Source organism: Syngnathus leptorhynchus, unplaced genomic scaffold (assembly GCF_054491065.1).
Source record: "Syngnathus leptorhynchus isolate UIUO unplaced genomic scaffold, UIUO_Slep HiC_scaffold_271, whole genome shotgun sequence".
NCBI classification, from domain to species: Eukaryota; Metazoa; Chordata; class Actinopteri; order Syngnathiformes; family Syngnathidae; genus Syngnathus; species Syngnathus leptorhynchus.
This window is the reverse complement of record NW_028232238.1, coordinates 7,501-13,471: the sequence shown is the minus strand read 5'-3', so window position 1 is coordinate 13,471 and position 5,971 is coordinate 7,501.

Sequence of the window (5,971 nt, the reverse complement as noted above, 5' to 3'; positions counted from 1 at the left end):
ACTTGGCAAAAAGTTTCTAAGTGCCCACGGCCCTGCCGAGCTTTGGCGTCCGCCCAGCGCCGGTTCCGCAGTCGGCCTCGAATGACGAAAAATAACGGTCTCCTCCTGGAGCTCACAGCCAACTTGGCAAAAAGTTTCTAAGTGCCCACGGCCCTGCCGAGCTTTGGCGTCCGCCCAGCGCCGGTTCCGCAGTCGGCCTCGAATGACGAAAAATAACGGTCTCCTCCTGGAGCTCACAGCCAACTTGGCAAAAAGTTTCTAAGTGCCCACGGCCCTGCCGAGCTTTGGCGTCCGCCCAGCGCCGGTTCCGCAGTCGGCCTCGAATGACGAAAAATAACGGTCTCCTCCTGGAGCTCACAGCCAACTTGGCAAAAAGTTTCTAAGTGCCCACGGCCCTGCCGAGCTTTGGCGTCCGCCCAGCGCCGGTTCCGCAGTCGGCCTCGAATGACGAAAAATAACGGTCTCCTCCTGGAGCTCACAGCCAACTTGGCAAAAAGTTTCTAAGTGCCCACGGCCCTGCCGAGCTTTGGCGTCCGCCCAGCGCCGGTTCCGCAGTCGGCCTCGAATGACGAAAAATAACGGTCTCCTCCTGGAGCTCACAGCCAACTTGGCAAAAAGTTTCTAAGTGTCACATCTCTGAAAAAACGGCTAAGTGTCGACTTTCGAAAAAACGGCAAAGTGTCACATCTCTGAAAAAACGGCTAAGTGTCGACTTTCGAAAAAACGGCTAAGTGTCAACTTTCGAAAAAACGGCTAAGTGTCGCCTCTCTGAAAAAACGGCAAAGTGTCAACTTTCGAAAAAACGACAGAGTGTCGCCTCTCTGAAAAAACGACTAAGTGTCGACTCTGAGAAAATGGCAAAGTGCCCACGGCTCTGCGGGCTCGTGCATCCGACCCGCGCCGGTTCCCCAGCCGGCCTGAAATAAGGCAAAACCAGCCTCTCCGCCTGGAGCTCAGAGCCAACTTGGCGAATATTTTCTAAGTGCCCACGGCTCTGCGTGGCTACGGCGTCTGCCCAGCGCCGGTTCCTGGGTCGAACCCCGAGGACGAGGAATGCCGGTCTCCGCCTGGAGGTCCCAGCTTAATCGGCGAAAATTTTCTAAGTGCCCACGGCTCTGCCGGGCTCGTGCATCCGACCCGCGCCGGTTCCCCAGCCGGCCTGAAATAAGGCAAAACCAGGCTCTCCCCCTGGAGCTCAGAGCCAATTGTGGCGAAAAAACGACTAAGTGTCAACTTTCGAAAAAACGACTAAGTGTCAACTTTCCAAAAAAACGGCTAAGTGTCGACTTTCGAAAAAACGGCTAAGTGTCAACTTTCGAAAAAACGACTAAGTGTCGCCTCTGAAAAAACGACTAAGTGTCGCCTCTCTGAAAAAACGACTAAGTGCCCACGGCTCTGGGGGGCTTGTGAGTCCGCCCCGCGCCGGTTCGGCGGTCGGCCTCAAAAAGCGAAAAATCAGCCTCTCTCCCTGGAGCTCACCAAAAATTTGTCGAAATTTTTCTAAGTTCTCCTCGAGGTACCAGGGGGTGAGGTACCCGGGCTAAGGTGCAGTACCTTTTTTGGTCTTCAGGTGCGCCAGAGTACAATGAAATGGTCCCAGTAGTCAGTGTACTCATCGACTTTCCCCCCGTTTTCCAAAGCACCCCGTTTACGAGTATGGAGGAGATGGTGCTGGTCTCCCCACGGCGTCGGACACGCCGTCCTCGACAGCACAAGGTCGGATAGAAGACCTGAAAAGCGCCGTGGCACGCGCTGGAGGTGTCACTGTGGCGAAAAAGTGACTAAGTGTCAACTTTCGAAAAAACGGCTAAGTGTCAACTTTCGAAAAAACGGCTAAGTGTCAACTTTCGAAAAAACGGCTAAGTGTCAACTTTCGAAAAAACGGCTAAGTGTCGCCTCTCTGAAAAAACGGCAAAGTGTCAACTTTCGAAAAAACGACTAAGTGTCAACTTTCGAAAAAACGACTAAGTGTCACCTCTCTGAAAAAATGGCAAAGTGTCAACTGCGAATGTGGTGGTGCATGGAAGGAAGTGGAGGACGGCCGCCTCCTTAAACACAGGCCGAAGAGGAGCGTCAGGGCCGGCTCCTTAAACACGGACCGAGTGTCGCCCTTAACACAGACCAAGCGGAGGACGGCCGCCTCCCTAAATACAGGCCGAACCGGAGCGCGAGGGCCGCTCCTTAAACACGGACCGAGTGTCGCCCTTAACACAGACCAAGGGGAGGACGGCCGCCTCCTTAAACACAGGCCGGAGAGGAGCGTCAGGGCCAGGCTCCTCAAACATGGACCGAGTGTCGCCCTTAACACAGACCAAGGGGAGGACGGCCGCCTCCTTAAACACAGGCCGGAGAGGAGCGTCAGGGCCAGGCTCCTCAAACATGGACCGAGTGTCGCCCTTAACACAGACCAAGGGGAGGACGGCCGCCTCCTTAAACACAGGCCGGAGAGGAGCGTCAGGGCCAGGCTCCTCAAACATGGACCGAGTGTCGCCCTTAACACAGACCAAGGGGAGGACGGCCGCCTCCTTAAACACAGGCCGGAGAGGAGCGTCAGGGCCAGGCTCCTCAAACATGGACCGAGTGTCGCCCTTAACACGGACCAAGGGGAGGACGGCCGCCTCCTTAAACACAGGCCGGAGAGGAGCGTCAGGGCCAGGCTCCTCAAACATGGACCGAGTGTCGCCCTTAACACGGACCAAGGGGAGGACGGCCGCCTCCTTAAACACAGGCCGGAGAGGAGCGTCAGGGCCAGGCTCCTCAAACATGGACCGAGTGTCGCCCTTAAAACAGACCAAGGGGAGGACGGCCGCCTCCTTAAACACAGGCCGGAGAGGAGCGTCAGGGCCAGGCTCCTCAAACATGGACCGAGTGTCGCCCTTAACACGGACCAAGGGGAGGACGGCCGCCTCCTTAAACACAGGCCGGAGAGGAGCGTCAGGGCCAGGCTCCTCAAACATGGACCGAGTGTCGCCCTTAACACGGACCAAGGGGAGGACGGCCGCCTCCTTAAACACAGGCCGGAGAGGAGCGTCAGGGCCAGGCTCCTCAAACATGGACCGAGTGTCGCCCTTAACACGGACCAAGGGGAGGACGGCCGCCTCCTTAAACACAGGCCGGAGAGGAGCGTCAGGGCCAGGCTCCTCAAACATGGACCGAGTGTCGCCCTTAAAACAGACCAAGGGGAGGACGGCCGCCTCCTTAAACACAGGCCGGAGAGGAGCGTCAGGGCCAGGCTCCTCAAACATGGACCGAGTGTCGCCCTTAACACGGACCAAGGGGAGGACGGCCGCCTCCTTAAACACAGGCCGGAGAGGAGCGTCAGGGCCAGGCTCCTCAAACATGGACCGAGTGTCGCCCTTAACACGGACCAAGGGGAGGACGGCCGCCTCCTTAAACACAGGCCGGAGAGGAGCGTCAGGGCCAGGCTCCTCAAACATGGACAGAGTGTCGCCCTTAACACAGACCAAGCGGAGGACGGCCGCCTCCCTAAATACAGGCCGAACCGGAGCGCGAGTGTCGCTCCTTAAACACGGACCGAGTGGAGGACGGCCGCCTCCTTAAACACAGGCCGAACAAAATGACACAAAGTGTCAACTGCGAATGTTGTCCATCCAAGGAAGGAGCGTGATGCCCGGCCGGCTCCTTAAACACAGGCCGAGAGTCGCCCCGGACGGTCCGCCTCGCGGCGCCCGTCTGCTCGGATAAAATGACACAAAGTGTCAACTACGAATGTTGTCCATCCAAGGAGGGAGCGTGATGCCCGGCCGGCTCCGAAAACACAGGCCGAGAGTCGCCCCGGACGGTCCGCCTCGCGGCGCCCGTCTGCTCGGATAAAATGACACAAAGTGTCAACTGCGAATGTTGTCCATCCAAGGAAGGAGCGTGATGCCCGGCCGGCTCCTTAAACACAGGCCGAGAGTCGCCCCGGACGGTCCGCCTCGCGGCGCCCGCCCGCTCGGATAAAATGACACAAAGTGTCAACTACGAATGTTGTCCATCCAAGGAGGGAGCTTGAGGCCCGGCCGGCTCCTTAAACACAGGCCGAGAGTCGCCCCGGACGGTCCGCCTCGCGGCGCCCGTCTGCTCGGATAAAATGACACAAAGTGTCAACTGCGAATGTTGTCCATCCAAGGAAGGAGCGTGATGCCCGGCCGGCTCCTTAAACACAGGCCGAGAGTCGCCCCGGACGGTCCGCCTCGCGGCGCCCGTCTGCTCGGATAAAATGACACAAAGTGTCAACTGCGAATGTTGTCCATCCAAGGAAGGAGCGTGATGCCCGGCCGGCTCCTTAAACACAGGCCGAGAGTCGCCCCGGACGGTCCGCCTCGCGGCGCCCGCCCGCTCGGATAAAATGACACAAAGTGTCAACTACGAATGTTGTCCATCCAAGGAAGGAGCGTGATGCCCGGCCGGCTCCTTAAACACAGGCCGAGAGTCGCCCCGGACGGTCCGCCTCGCGGCGCCCGTCTGCTCGGATAAAATGACACAAAGTGTCAACTACGAATGTTGTCCATCCAAGGAGGGAGCGTGATGCCCGGCCGGCTCCGAAAACACAGGCCGAGAGTCGCCCCGGACGGTCCGCCTCGCGGCGCCCGTCTGCTCGGATAAAATGACACAAAGTGTCAACTGCGAATGTTGTCCATCCAAGGAAGGAGCGTGATGCCCGGCCGGCTCCTTAAACACAGGCCGAGAGTCGCCCCGGACGGTCCGCCTCGCGGCGCCCGCCCGCTCGGATAAAATGACACAAAGTGTCAACTACGAATGTTGTCCATCCAAGGAAGGAGCGTGATGCCCGGCCGGCTCCTTAAACACAGGCCGAGAGTCGCCCCGGACGGTCGCCTCGCGGCGCCCGTCTGCTCGGATAAAATGACACAAAGTGTCAACTACGAATGTTGTCCATCCAAGGAGGGAGCGTGATGCCCGGCCGGCTCCGAAAACACAGGCCGAGAGTCGCCCCGGACGGTCCGCCTCGCGGCGCCCGTCTGCTCGGATAAAATGACACAAAGTGTCAACTGCGAATGTTGTCCATCCAAGGAAGGAGCGTGATGCCCGGCCGGCTCCTTAAACACAGGCCGAGAGTCGCCCCGGACGGTCCGCCTCGCGGCGCCCGCCCGCTCGGATAAAATGACACAAAGTGTCAACTACGAATGTTGTCCATCCAAGGAGGGAGCGTGAGGCCCGGCCGGCTCCGAAAACACAGGCCGAGAGTCGCCCCGGACGGTCCGCCTCTCGAGGCGCCCGCCCGCTCGGATAAAATGACACAAAGTGTCAACTACGAATGTTGTCCATCCAAGGAGGGAGCGTGAGGCCCGGCCGGCTCCGAAAACACAGGCCGAGAGTCGCCCCGGACGGTCCGCCTCTCGAGGCGCCCGCCCGCTCGGATAAAATGACACAAAGTGTCAACTACGAATGTTGTCCATCCAAGGAGGGAGCGTGATGCCCGGCCGGCTCCGAAAACACAGGCCGAGATTCGACCCCGGACGGGCCGTCTTCTCCCGGCGCCCGCCCGCGTACGCCCCCCATCCCCGGTCGCCCGTCTGCTCCCGGCGGGCCTCCGAGTACCCCCTCACCCAACTGACCGACTGGCACTCATGACCCGCCTTGGTAGGGCCTCCATCGGCCTCGGCTCGTCCGACGTCGGGTGGACGGTTCCTACCCACTGCGGGTCGCACTCTAGCGCCCCGGCCGCCGCGTGAGCGTGCGCTCCCCGCGCCGCCCCGCAGGCCCCGGCGCGACCGTACTGCGGCGAGACCGAGACGACCCGGTTTGGCATCCATCCCACCTAGCCACGATCCACGGAGGCCGAGCGAGCGGCTGAGTGTCGGGCGCCGCGCGTGCGAGCGTCCGCCGGCCGCGCCGGTCCTTCCGCGAATGTCGTTTCTCAAACCCTCCGGCTTGATAGCGGCGGCACCACGGGAAGCCGTCCACACACACCGTCCGACCTCTATCCGAAAAGCCTTCCCGACCAACC